The sequence below is a fragment of the Adiantum capillus-veneris genome, chromosome 2 (assembly GCF_014529385.1).
Source record: "Adiantum capillus-veneris isolate H3 chromosome 2, ASM1452938v2, whole genome shotgun sequence".
In the NCBI taxonomy this organism is placed as follows: domain Eukaryota; kingdom Viridiplantae; phylum Streptophyta; class Polypodiopsida; order Polypodiales; family Pteridaceae; genus Adiantum; species Adiantum capillus-veneris.
Window position 1 is genome coordinate 69,422,943 of NC_140932.1, and position 15,658 is coordinate 69,438,600.

The following is a 15,658-nucleotide window of genomic DNA, read 5'->3' on the forward strand; positions in this document are numbered from 1 at the left end:
TTCCCTCCCAAGCCCGATTCTTGCCCGTAGGCAATCAGGATACTGCGGGGAGAGATGTACCTGTAGCAAAGAGAACCTAAAATTTGTAGAGAGGATGAATTACTAAGAATGAGAGAGATAGGTTTGGTTAAGGAGATGAGATTAGATACATACATATATATATATATATATATATATATATATATATATATATATATATATATATATATATATATATATATATATATATGTTGGATTAGAGATGAAAAAGAAAACAACAAGAGATCAAGAAAACATCAATGTAGAACACATCTTACTTGACAAACCCTTCGGCAACATTATTGATGGAGAGAGAAGAAGAGTAAATGATTCCACTTTGATTGATACACCAAGTGCAAGACTTTCTTTGATTAGAGTTGATCTTCCAAGGTTAGCTTGTTGCAAGAATGGCTAGTCTTCTTCTAGGAGAAAGTGTAGGCTAATTTGGCATTACTACACACTCCCTCATGAATTCCTCTCATCAATGGCTTGAATACTTGAGTTGTTTTCAAGGAAGAAGAGGTCCCCTTTTATAGCTGAAGGGAACCCCCAAGGGTTTACACAAGAAGAGAATAGCCAGTGTGAACAGAAACCGAAAAAGTTGGAAATGAGTTGTCCCTGCATGATGTGGGCAGACTAGGGTCCAGTATTTTGATCATATCTCCTCAACCGTGGCTCCAAATAAAAAAGTTAAAATACGGACAGAAACTTCAGCTCATTATCTACGACTTCCTTTTTATTTGCATTTTCCAATTCAGCTTGGAACCTTGTGCAAAAAAATCATCAAAATAGGGTCCATTTTTGGCAACAAAAGTCTTCCTGTGGTCCCCTTAGCTTAGACTTTCATTTGATTCCAAAGGACACCTCATGCCATATGAAAGCATGACATTGCTCCTTGACAAATCTTTGTAATCATGCTTGCAATAATGCATTAAAATAAGTGTATCTTTGAAATCATGCCACCTAGTGTCCCACTAGGATTTGATTCCCTCCTAGTAGCTATTTAGAAAGAAATATAAGAAAAATATGGAAAATACATAGAATATATATATATTGGAGTTTACCCTAGATATAAGATCTAGCTAAGGTGTGAGATGATAATGAGATAGTAGAAATAAAGAATCAATGCTTTTTGCCCCAAGTTAAAGAGGCGGAGCTATTGACGCTTTTTCCATAGTATTTTCTGATGGTAAAGTAAGAATAGGTTACCCTTGAGATAAATAATAGAATGAGATAGAAAGCATATTATTATACTTAAATATGCATATGTATATTATAGAAAATATAAGTATGTATCTAAAAAGTTACAAGATAACTCTTGTAGCATGCATTCCCACTATGTACGTGTCACATCACGACATCCACCCCCTCTAAACCTACACATCCTCCGGCATGTGCCAGCCTCATGGTAACTTGTGAAAGCAATTGTATCCCCTATCATCCCATGACCTCCTCCAGGATCACATGGGTAACTCAAAAACTTGTATTGTACTAAGCATTGAGATTCTCCGCATCTTTTAATTCCTCTCTGATCAGAAGGAATTGTTATATACATCTATCTCCAAAACATCTGTAACAAATCTCCATTATGCGCAAAATCTTCATGACGAAGAGACATAAGTTCCTCATCCTCCTCTTCAAAAAACACTTCCAAGCTTCCTGTAATATACTCGAAAGATTTTTGAAACTGCACTTCAACCTTCTCACCAACCTCTAAATCCATATGTACCTCTTTTGCATAGAAGTCTGAATCTGCATTCTCAAAAGAATCCTCTAGATAGCCTTTCTCAACATCGAGAGAAACTTCAAAAATATGCATGGTAAACCTCTCATCAATTCTCTCACCTTTTACCAAATACCTCTCCAGCTTTACATCATAAAACTTTGCATACCTCTCAAATATGGTGTCTAATTCCCTTTCCAAATCATCCTGGTAGGTATGCTCCCGGTCACTTGTAACTGACTGCTCAAAAACCTCCTTGGAGTTAGTCTCTGACACAATATCTTCACCCCTTCTTCCTTTTTGACCCATCCCTAAATTATCTTCAACTGAATCATGTCTCCACTCATCTAGGGAGAACCCTTCTTCATTACATGACTCTGGTGTCAGCATAGAGCTAGCATCCTCTTCTTGCTTCAAGGCATCACCATGTATACCCTTCATATCCATGGCAGATAGATGCTCACAAACCCATTTGCAATTTATACCCTATGACACAAGACCTAAATCCCTTTTATGCCTCAGATATTGTTTGCATACCTGCAGGCAACCGAAATTCTTAAAACCATGTATAGTAGGCACTTTATGGCAAGCATCTTTATTTGCATCTTCACACAGATCAGAAATATCACCCCAATCACAGACCATATCCGAAGAGGTTTCTTGCTCTTCTACTCTATCCTCTGATGTCACTTCAACCTGTATAGCATTCCCAAACATTTCTCTATCTTTGATTTGTGAATCTTGAAGATTCATAGCTTCATCCGCAGAACCCCAATCCTCATGCAGAGAATCTGCATCTGTCATTCCTGCAAACACGACTTCAAAAACGTCATCATCACCAATAGGCAATCCAAAATCAGCTGCTACTGAAGACTCCAAACTTTGCATAACACCTTCCTCTACCATGGAATTGTGAAAGCTTGCTGCATCTAGCTCTAAATAAGGCACAATTTCATGAGTCATCTGCATCACATCTGCTACCCCATATATACAAGACATACATATTACTCTGTCAATGCACTCCTCTTCTTCCACCTCGTCTAGCTGAGGTACTTCACAATCCGCAATGCTACTAGCAAAGCTATAGTCACAAAGGAAGAGATTTTCAGTCACCCCCTCTAAATTAGCACTTTCGCAGCTAGGCATATCCATTTGGGTAGTACCACATGCATCAAACTCGCATAGGAAAGCATTGATAATGACTTCTTCATCCTGGTATATGTCTTCAGCATAGGCATCCGGCTCTTCTAAACTTGGTAAAAGTTCCTAGATCTGCTCAAAAGTAGATTGTAGCACATCACTAATATAGCCGTCTTCCACCTATTTTCCCTTCACATCCTCTGTCAAAACCATAGCATCCTCACCCTTGTATATATACTCATGTGCATCTTCAAACGAATCAAAAGGAGCGTCCAAATCATCTATCATAGCCGACGAGTTTGCATCATCCTCTAAGTCGCTTTGAGCCGTTTCAGGCGCTTGGATAGCATCATGAGAGTCATTATCTTGAGATACGAAGGTTACAAGACCCAAACGTGCATAAATAGCTTCCACTATGTCTACTTCATCTGCATACAATAAATTTGCATCTTGCAAAAGATATGCATCTATTACTGCTTCTAAATTAGCCTGTATGGATGTGTTGACACTTGCATGGCTTACAAGAGACACCAACTCTAGCTGGTCACATCCACTTCCACTCTGCTCCATCTCTTGGTCTTGATGTTCCAAGCATACCTGTGTTATAGCTGTAGAAAACTCACCCCAGTTGCTTGCATACACACTTGCATAGTCTTGAAATTGGTGCTTGAAATCATCACTCACAAGTTCAACAAATGCTGCAATCATCCGAGCTTTTGGAATTGCTCGAAGCCTCATCTCTGTCACATAGCACTCAAGATATCCTTTTGGATCATAGCCTTCGAATATATTAAGCTCATTATATACGGATTGCCTAGCGCTTTCAATCGCTTTTTGAATCCGGTCTTCTTCTTCAAGCCATTTGCATCTGTCTGCAAGCTCTTTCATTTCAGCATATAGCTGCTCCACTTCGCTAGCCATCTTTACGTACTCTCACCCCGGCTTGTTCACGTCGGGTTCACCAAAAATATGCCGAGAAATTTGCAGTTTTGCCAGGAAAGCACCGGGCTTATGGCTGTGAGAGTTTGTGAGAGAACTCAACAAAAACTATATGAAGGAGTTAAACCATAGATGCCATGAAGACTAGGGTTTGGAAAGAAGTGCAATCAAAGAAGACCCACTCTTTCTCTCTTGCACTCACACACACAAAGAAAGAACACAAAAGAGAATGTCAAAACAACACAAAGATGAAAACATCAAGGCTATGGTCATATCGTATCATGGGTAGTATGAAAGGGTTAATAGATGAGTTAATGGCCTTCAATCTTGGCTGACCAAATATATATATTTTGTCTAGTGATGGGGATTAATTGTGTATACAAATCCTCTTGGTTCATAGCAAGATAACTACCCTTACGTCAAAAGAAAAGTTATAGTCTATGAGAGGTAGTATGATGGGATCCGGTGATATAAGTATTTCATTGAGCCTTTCTGAGCCAAAGAGAAACACTATACGTTGTTGAAAGTGTATTTTACGGCTAATCCATACGTTAATTCTAATAGATCGTACAGAGTGAAAGTGATAGAAATTATCATCATGTGGGTTATTCATCTAGGATAGTATGTGAGAAATGTAGATATGAGAGAAGTGAAGAGATGAGAAGTTTCCCTCCCAAGCCTTATTCTTGTCCGTAGGCAATAAGGATACTGCGGGGAGAGATGTACCTGTAGCAAAGAGAACTTAAAATTTGTAGAGAAGATGAATTACTAAGAATGAGAGAGATAGGTTTGGTTAAGAAGATGAGATTAGATACATACATACATATATATATATATATATATATATATATATATATATATATATATATATATATATGTTGGATTAGAGATGAAAAAGAAAACAACAAGAAATCAAGAAAACATCAATGTAGAACACATCTTACTTGACAAACCCTTCGGCACATTATTGATGGAGAGAGAAGAAGAGTGGATGATTCCACTTTGATTGATACACCAAGTGCAAGACCTTCTTTGATTAGAGTTGATCTTCCAAGGTTAGCTTGTTGCAAGAATGTCTAGTCTTCTTCTAGGAGAAAGTGTAGGCTAATTTGGCATTACTACACACTCCCTCATGAATTCCTCTCATCAATGGCTTGAATACTTGAGTTGTTTTCAAGGAAGAAGAGGTCCCCTTTTATAGCTGAAGGGAACCCCCAAGGGTTTACACAAGAAGAGAATAGCCAGTGTGAACAGAAACCGGAAAAGTTGGAAATGAGTTGTCCCTGCATGATGTGGGCAGACTGGGGTCCATTATTTTGATCATATCTCCTCAACCGTGGCTCCAAATAAAAAAGTTAAAATATGGACAGAAACTTCAGCTCATTATCTACGACTTCCTTTTTATTTGCATTTTCCAATTCAGCTTGGAACCTTGTGCAAAAAAAACATCAAAATAGGGTCCATTTTTGGCAACAAAAGTCTTCCTGTGGTCCCCTTAGCCTAGACTTTCATTTGATTCCAAAGGACACCTCATGCCATATGAAAGCATGACATTGCTCCTTGACAAATCTTTGTAATCATGCTTGCAATAATGCATTAAAATAAGTGTATCTTTGAAATCATGCCACCTAGTGTCCCACTAGGATTTGATTCCCTCCTAGTAGCTATTTAGAAAGAAATATAAGAAAAATATGGAAAATACATAGAATATATATATATTGGATTTTACCCTAGATATAAGATCTAGCTAAGGTGTGAGATGATAATGAGATAGTAGAAATAAAGAATCAATGCTTTTTGCCCCAAGTTAAAGAGGCGGAGCTATTGACGCTTTTTCCATAGTATTTTCTGATGGTAAAGTAAGAATAGGTTACCCTTGAGATAAATAATAGGATGAGATAGAAAGCATATTATTGTACTTAAATATGCATATGTATATTATAGAAAATATAACTATGTATCTAAAAAGTTACAAGATAACTCTTAGAGCATGCGTTCCCACTATGTACGTGTCACAGCACGACAACGTGGCTAAGATGCTACTCAAATTAGTCTTCATCGGTTCGTCGATTGAACACTATTTTGCATAAGGCCTCTGAGCCAAACAGGCTAAGAGCCGATTTCATGAGAAGGGTAAGACCCAACTATTGGCATTCCTTGGGTGATTGTTTTCAAGATTGAACAGATCTATCCAGGGAAGTGCACATCGACATTAATGGACAAGCAAGAGTCTTGTCATTACGGATGTTTACAGTGTCATTTTTGCACTACATGTTTTCTGTGCGACACTCAAGTTGAGTTTTTGATAAATCTTCAACTCACAGCAGCTGATCTCTACAAGGAAGTATAGATGCAGCAATCAGTTGAGACATCATGGCTATCCATAAGAGCTCGACATCTCACTTGTGTGGATCTCTTGCTCTCTCTATAGCACTACGGCGTGTCTATGGATATACTTTTTGGGGTAAGACCCGGCGGGTGATTGTTACATCACCCCCTAGGCATTAAGGATCACAGTTTGATCTGCATTGCGGATCACAGTTTGATTTCTCCCAGTTAGACTTTCAAGGAAATAATTCTGCAATCTACCACGCGGTAGCGGACAAATTCAACTTTTCAAGTTGATTTCCATCATTACGTGCATGGTTAACTATGTTGGTTACTGTTACCTGCTAGTTGAGCAGTTTCTACAAAGGGTCTTACCAAAGGGTTTGACTATGTAGATTTTAACCAGAGGGGTTGGATTGCAAGGACAACACCCATGGTTCCTAGTGCAATGCTGTTTGTTTTTCAGGTAGGAGACATGCTCCTCTCCGTTTGCATACGGGTAAGTAAACATTACGTTTAAATCTCCAGGTACGCATCTATTGATTTGGTGTTATTCCATTTTTAGTATGCTTTGCTTGGTTTTTCAAGACGTATAAGTACGCCTGAATGTTACAGAGCCATGCCAAGGGCATGTCGGGACAAAGGATTTTGGGCGAAGTGTCCAATCTATTTTTCTGCCTTATGTTGTTATGAACCTACTTGTAAGGTTCAATTGGGCACATGCTGTCACATGGGATACAAGATGGTCTAGGAACTCCAGGAGTTCCGTTTAGCCAGTGTGGAGCAATGAATGAGGGTCCCTCTCACTCCCGTCGTACAATGTCTGTAGTCATCTCCACACACAAGTACGTCTTGTACTTGAAGGATGTTACTTTTCACACATCCTTATACGAGACATATTCCACATGGGGAGAATATGAGTCTGTGACTGACACTGGCGCCATTATTTCAATTATGTGTCATGACAAAGTCCCTAGGTGCTGGTCACATCTGTTTTCTAGACCATTTTTAGCATGACGTATCAGGAGCAATTTCGTGACCAGAAATTGTCGGATACTTAGAATGACTTGTTAAGGTACAGGTACTACTAAACAACATTATAGATGGTTGTTTATACATATAGCAAGGCTATAAGTTGTTAATGAAAATGTTTCATTGCCTGTACCTAGAAGTGATCAATGTTTCACCTTCTATTGTGATTTAGACGTTTCAGCAAGGCTTGCAAAAGATTGCAACTAAAAGTATTTAGTTTCTTTTCAGAACTATTTACATTCCTTTTAATGCGTGCTAGGCGCATCACAATTGCCATAAGTATTGGCAAAGATCATTATGGATATACAAGTTCGGGTTAGTTTTTGCTAAATGCATGCACACTAGGTGTTATGGGCCCTAGTGTTTAGCAAAGGCTGCTTGGAACGGCATGCATATTCCTAAGATTGCTGCTTATGAAGCATTTTGCACTCTATGTGCACTATCTGTATGAGATAACTTTTTGGTCTACTAATCACCAATAGAGGTCATGGCTCAGTTTGGGCATTTGTAGATTTTCTCAAGTTAACCACGATGGTTGTACACTACTGCGATTCTCCGTTTACCAGTCATCTGGGACGACTGTCTGCAAACCGTGAGGAAAACACACCTCAGTACTGTCAGTTATCCAAGGGGATAGGCAGATTACAAAGAGTAATCTTGTGCTAAAGGATCTGCTAAGAGCATACGTTACCACAACGCATTTCTAAATAGATGATTTTCTCCATATTCTAGAATTTGCTTAAGTACAATTTTCGACTTTGAACACCTCTTGTGGTGGGGTTGGAGATTGTGTCAATACTTTCATACGTCAAGGACTTACCAAGTGTGCTGACAAAGCATGTTAGCAAGTAACCTTCATTAGGGATGAACATGTAACAGACTGTTCAAGATACTCAGGCAAGTAGGAAATCTGGCTCACAACTGCATGGAAAGTTACGCCAAGGTTTCCTTGCATTATTCCAGTACCTTCAGAAGATCTGAAAACTGGTTATGCCTTTGGACAACTCTTAGTTGTGGTTCCTCCTTTACATTACTCAAGTGAGTTATAAATGGAGTTACCATTTAAACCCAAGTGACTCTTAGTTGTGGTTACTCCTTTACATCACTCATGTGAGTTATAAATGGAGTTACCATTAGACCCAAGTGGTTGCAAACGGACAACAATGTTGAAAATCAGGATATTCATCTTGGTTTCATTGAACCTCCTCACTGCACCAATTATCGGTCATACAGACAACTGGCTCACTTATGGGACGTCAATAAAAGAGAACACCAATATTATTAAGAAGATGTTACTACTTGTGTTTTCGAGGACGAAAACTCTTCCTTAAGGGGGAAGTAATGTCCGGACACGGGTCCTGTACCCTAAGAACTAGGCTAGGCAAGGACTACGGCCAAGGGCCGGGCTAGGCAATGTGGACAGGGGATCCGTCTAGGGCAAGGGGCTAGGAGCCCACCTATAAAGTGAGGTTGGGAGGAGGATCCAAAGAGGCCTAGTTGCCTAGTTTCTTACATACAACAACACTAATATTACACACCGTAGAGAGAGAGAGAGAGAGAGAGAGAGACGTAGGTGATGAAAACCCCTCGGGATATGAGGAAAACTTGATTCAAATCGATATTTACAGAAACCTTAGTTTCGGCGGCGAGATGGCGACTATGGTGATAGAGAGAGATAGAGAGATAGTGAGAGATAGAGAGCCTATAGTGCATTCTCTAGATAAATTCCATATACACGGAGATTCTACTCTTGTGTGAGGCGACCCTTGGAGTCAGGGTGTGTGTATGGCTTTGTTCTCAAGTGTTGACTCCCAAGTGCTACCCCGATAGTGACCTCTCAGTGCCCTTTTATAGGTACCTGCATACTGCATAGGGCCCTAATTAGGAGAGACAAAGCAAGCAGTTGGGTCCCAGATGGTTGACCCTTGCTTTGTCTTAGGAGAACTTTTAAATGATATCTCCTAGGTGGGCCTTTGTGACCATCACCTAGAGAGAGGTGGCAATATACAATTGGTTTTTTATACAAGATTTTGGCTTGAAAATGGGAAAATAGATTACCCTATGGATGTTTACTGCCAAGATGCATTGTGGGTGAGATGCCGATGAATGGCGGGCATTGCTGATGCATCGGTGTAGCGCGTTCACCAGTTTCGAGGCCGGTCGGGGCATGCCTTCGACGGCATTACTTGAACCGTTATCGCCATCTCGCGATTTTAATGTCTTTTTGTTGTTGTGTTAGGATCGATGTCGAGTTTCTTTTTTATTTTCTTCTTCTTGTGCGTGCGTATGGTGTGTGTGTGCTTGTTTGAATGTGTGTGTGTGTGAGTGTAAGTGTAAGTGTGAAGTGTGTATGTGTGTATGGAAAGAGAGCGAGATATTTTTTTTTTTTTCTAAACTGAAAGAGAGGGAGATAGAGGGCGAGAGATGGGTGAGAGTTGTGTGAGGGTGTGCGTGTGTCTGGAAAGAGTGTGCATGTGTATGTAAGTGTGTGAGTGTGTCGGTAAGAGTGTGTGTGTGGTGTGGGAATGAGAGAGGGAGATATTATTTTATTTATATTTTTTTTACGTACTGGCTTTGCCTACTACAGAGAACGAGAGAGGGAGAGAGAGCGTGAGTGAGGAGAGAGAGGGGTTGGGGAGTGTGTGTGTGTGTATGTGTACACAGGTAACGAGAGAGAGACACACACACACACACACACACACACAGATTATGCGCCCGTTGGGCTGTTGCAGAAACAGGAAAGGAGGGAAAGGGAGAGTCAACGGGAGAGTCAACGAGAGAGAGAGAGAGAGAGAGAGAGAGAGAGAGGGAGAGAGAGAGAGAGAGAGAGAGAGAGAGAGAGAGAGAGAGAGAGCATTTTGTCATGATGAGAACGAGAGAGGGAGAAAGTGGGGGGGCTGAACGAGAGAGAGAGAGAGAGAGAGAGAGAGAGAGAGAGAGAGAGATTTTATGTGCCCTCTGGGCTTGGTTACACAGAGAGCGAGAGTGAGGGAGTGAGAGAACGAGAGGGAGTGTGAGTGAGAGAGAGAGAGACTAGCTGAATAATGGATGAGAGGGAGAGAGAGTTGTCCCATGCATGGCGACCCCCTGTGGGTTGACAAAAGAGAGGGAGAGAGAGGGTTTCCGGCTGCATGTGATAATGAAGGAGGGAGAGGGGAATAATGGAGGAGAGGGGGGGAGGGTGGTGCCAAGGGAGGGGCGGCCCACTGTGGGCGCATACATGGGAGGGAAGAGAGTGGCGAGGCGGCAGCAACAAAAAAGAACATTTTTTCTAATTTTTTTAATATTACCAAGCGTCCAATTTTTGGGTTTGGTTCTCGCGGTCGCGGCTTGTGAAAGCCGGCCATCATTAGCCCTCCCCTTGTGGCTAGAGGCATTCATGCTTCTAGCTTTGCTTTTCATTCCCTAGCAGCAGAGTTGGAGGGTTCTCCCTCCTATGGAATATCTAGCATGAACTCTGGATCAAACCTTAAGAAGCACCCTTTTAGCCTCCATCCATTGACTATGGTCTCGTGAATTCGACCATCTGCTTCCATCAATTTGTAGCTGCCATTGGTGTATCGCTTTTTGACAATGAATGGCCCTTCCCATCTGGGCTGAAACTTCTTATCTTTCCTAGTGTCGAATCTGTTGTCTAACATGCCTTTCTTTAGACCCTTTTCCTTAAGCTCTTGATTGAATGTGACTATGTGTCGCTCTGCTTGCATTGCATAGTGGTTGATTGCATCTTCCCTATCTAGCTGAAGCCTTTCTAGATCCAAGATGTGGTTGTGGAGATGGGCAATTGGGCGCTGTAACTAGCTAGCCATGACTCGCAAGCTGGCTATCTGTACCTCCTTGATGGGTAGAATGGCCTCCTTTCCATATACCAAATGAAAAGGGGTGAAACCTAGTGATGTCCGAAAGGTCGTGCGGTAGGCCCAAAGAGCGGCCATGACATGCTTATCCCAATCACTTGTGTGGTTATTCATCTGCTTTGTGATGATCTTACAAATCATGCCGTTGGAGAGGGGGAATGGAGAACACACCCGACACACACGCAATGGCCCCTATATAGCTCAGGGTATTCACAGTACCCCTATCCTCTCGAAAAACACCTTAAAAAAAGACGATTCACACTAACAGGTCCTCTCCTACACTTCTCCCAATGCACACATGCTTTGCACAATTCTCCGACATCGATCACACCGATATTTCCCGCTTCCAGCTCTTTCACAATTGAACACCTCTCTCTCACACACCTAGGGAGCCCGAGGGGCACACACGCTCACACACATCAGCACCACACACCCTGGAGACGAGCAAAGAAGAAAGGGGGGAAGGGGGGAAAGACGATGCCAAAATCGACAATGACAGGTTCTCCTTCAAAGAGACACACCACGTAAAAAATCCATGTGGCCTGCTCTTGGTCGCACCATGGCCATCACTTGCTTCATGGGGCACACACCTCCCTTGACAAACCAAATCCATCAACATACACCTCGACAGGAAGATTCACCTCTAGCTTCACTTCAACAATAGCTCTTTCTCTTGGCAGTCCTCACTGGCTTCCTTTCCTATAGAGCTCTCGCCTTTCTGAGCCACTTCACGGAAAACACTTCACCATCGTGTGTCAGCTTCGATTGCCGAGCGCACGAAGCTTTCCTCTTTCCTCCTTCCCCAAGCCAAAAGGAAAAAAAAACCCTCCTCTCGAAAACGATGCCTTCACTTTCCTTCACCCAAACTTTTTAAAAAAGTCCCACATAAGCAATAATGCTCCTTAACTCTCCTTCAAAACCTTTTTTTTTACCCATTAAAAACCCTCCTGTCGAAAACGATGCCTTCACTTTCCTTCACCCAAACTTTTTAAAAAAGTCCCACATAAGCAATAAATGCTCCTTGACTCTCCTTCAAAACCTTTTTTTTTCCCATTAGCTCTTGAATTCCTTCCCTTTCTTTTTTCCAACTCCAGCCACCCTTTTGCTTCTTTTATTTACAACCAAGGAGGCTCTTGTGTTCGTTTCCCACATGGTCGGTGCTTCTATGTGCACGGATTCTCCAACTAAGTTTTTCGAGCATGCCGCATGGGAAATCCATCTTACTGACTCCGAATCCCATCTCTCCTCCACCACTCGATGTCACCTGGCCTCGGGTACCACATCCCAAAACGAGAAAAACCATTCGATCCCTTTTTGTCGTTCTTGCCTGCCAGCTTGAACTGAGCCATCTCGATGTCCATGACTCCGATCAACAAACCGCAAATTTTGGCTGACTCTCCACATTGCATGCAGTTTTCCAGAATCTTGGCGAGCTCAAAAAAATGGTCGTCAACATGCCTACCAACATGGCACGGTGAGTACATACCCGGCCCTCGGCAAATATTCCACAGGCCATAACTTGCTCATTCGAGATCCGATTGACAATCCGAAAAGACTGGCATGCTCCATAGCTCAAACACTTCACGTATATCCATTGATCCAGTTTCGGTCGCATGTTTGTATCTGCCCTGTCCGTCGGAGATCTGCAAAGCATTCCATCTTCGGACAATCATATCTTTCACACCGAAGCCCCGTTTGACGAGCCGTTTAAACCAGCTTCTAGAGCACATCAATCACTACACGCTTGAGCACCGACTCGGCACTTCGGGCAACTTCACTTGCTATCCCATCTGGACCTATCTTGAAGCTTTTTGGCCTAAAAACCCGCTTTAGACATACATTTCCGCTACCACCAGTCTACCCACGACCTTAGTACCTGCCCTAGCCTTCTGCACTGCACCTGCTGCAACCTTTGCCTGGCATAGATCACTTTCCAGCTCGGACCAACTTTGGTTGCACCATCATTGCCCACCCCGTCGTTGAACATTTATGTTCAACCACAAACATACTTATTGCACTAAAAAATTGCTACACCAAAACAAACTCTCAGCACATCACAAAACCACCTAACATATGTACAAAACCTGGCATCTGCTACCCGCTGCCTTTGTTCATGCGGGTTGCCCAACCCCCTGCTTTACCTATCATCAATCGCATGGGTCAAACACCATGTACTGGTCTCTTCCGTCCACCTGTAATACCCTTGCATAGTGCCATACCAGGGCACATAGCCAACTGCATACCCAAACCGCCAATAGCATAACCTCATTGCGCCAAGCATCCACCATCGGCAAACTGTCCACTTCAAAAAAACCACCAAACCTACCATCACTACCATCAGACACACCATCACTCACACCGATCATACCATGCATACATGCCCCATCCTCCCAATCGTGTAAAGCAATATCCTCCTCAAGCAAATCATGTACCTGCTCAACAGTCCACTGCACAGCTGCTTTTATCAACATACCCATCAACCACCACTCACAAACCCCTTTAGAAAGCTCGGACACAATCTGGGAATCCTGATCATTTGCCATAGAGTGCACTTGGAGCATAGGAAGCACTTCCACCTTTGGCTCCATGTTTGCCTTCTCACTTGCAAAGCACTCAATTCCAGCATCATTGAGATCTCCCTCATCAATTGGCCCCTCAAGGTCTACCAACACCTCTTGCATGTTGGCTTCAATTACCTGCCCTTCAAGCATCTCTTCTACTGTTGCATCATGCTCCATCAAGGAGGAGAGAAATTTTTTCTCTATCACCTCATCTTGATCTTCATCCATAAGCAAGCCCACCTTGTCATTCTTGGCAAAACCCTGCACATGTTGCACCACCACGGCATACTCCACTGCCACTTTCATCAACATGGCCATTAACATGGCACCGCACATTACCTTCACCTGTGTAACATCACTTGTAGGCTCGGGCTCCTCCACTTGGTCTCCATGGAACATAATGGTTTGCATGCTCCTTGCTCCTCGCATAGATTCACTGTATCTCCGCCCACTTGCAAGAGATCAAACTCATCATACCTTGACTAAGAGGACTCGGTCTCCCAACTCGTGTCAGCATCTATAGAGCTACTATCACTTGACCCAGTCTCTTCCTTTGTCTCAAGCTCAGGAATCTCCCCTAGCTTCATCGCTTTAATGTCATCTGCAAACCGCGCTCTTTGACCTCTACCACACTTTAATCGAGCTTCACTAGCCACACCTTGACTTGGCAGCACATCCTTTGCCTGATTTGGAATCACATGTGCATCCTCCACAATTGGAGCCGCCCTAACTAGCATTCTCGGTATTCGAACCATCTAGCCTTACCGTAGCCACATAACCCTCAGTTCCTCTCGCACATGCACTTCTCTTTGTACTCGGCTACCACCGCATCATACTGTCTTGGCATCACAGCACCTTGCAAACCTTGCCTAGCTTTGCGCTTCTTCAACATCTTTTTGGTCCGCCCTCTCGCTAGAGCTATAGCCTCTTCGTATGACACCGGGCCATCTATCTCCACCTTGTCTCTTACTTCTTCATGCAGGCAATCCAAAAACTTGCTCAATTTTAAAAACCCAACATTCTCAGCAGCAGTTACCTTTATCAGTTTTCCCCAAAGGACTTCGAACTCCCATAGGAACGCTTGAAAATCTGCTTCCAAGCCTTGCTTCAAATTGTCCAACCTTCTCTTTACTTCATCTAGCTGCACATCTGCTATGAATTTGCTCTGAAAAGCCGCTTCCAATGCTTCGCAATTGGTCTTTTCTTCTTCACGTAGGCCTCGAACCATAGCCTCACTTTTCCACGAACTAGGAGCGGGAACACTTGCACCGCACCATCTTTCCTCAACAAACCGCTTTCCAACACAAACAATCCGTAGTCCTGGAGCCAGGTTTTTACATCTTCAACACCTATGAAAATCGGAAAGCCTGTCCATGCCATCTCTAGTAGTACCTGCTCTTCAAAGGCCACACCTTTGGCATCACCAAAATCACCGCTTTGTCTTCAAACAGGAGCATCAGTTGACTCCTCCGTGGGGGCACCAGAAGATGGAGAGGGGGAATGGGGAACACACCCGACACACACACAATGGCCCCTATATAGCCAAAGGTATTCACAGCACCCCTGTCCTCTCGAAAAACACCTTCAAAAAAGACGATTCACACTAGCAGGACCTCGCATGCACTTCTCCCAATGCACACATGCTTTGCACTTCTCCCAACGCACACACTAGCAGGACCTCGTATGCACTTCTCCCAACGCACACATGCTTTGCACAATTCTCCGACAGTGATCACACCGATATTGCCCGCTTCCAGCTCTTCCACAATTGAACACCTCTCTCTCTTTCTCTCTCTCCTACCTAGGGGCCGTGGGGGCGCACACGCTCACACACACCGGCACCACACACCCTGGATTAGTGTTCGATCACTAGATACCTAACAAGCTCTGCATGTTTTACACCAATGATGCACATTTCTGTTCATACTAGGCCAAGAGAATCCTGCATTTGTGACACCGTATTGTGCTTAATCCCCCTTTTTAAGAATTCCCATGCAAATTCTTGCAAGAGTTGTTCTATGTGTGGAAAATCATCTTTGTTCAGTGGTTGGAACCACGCC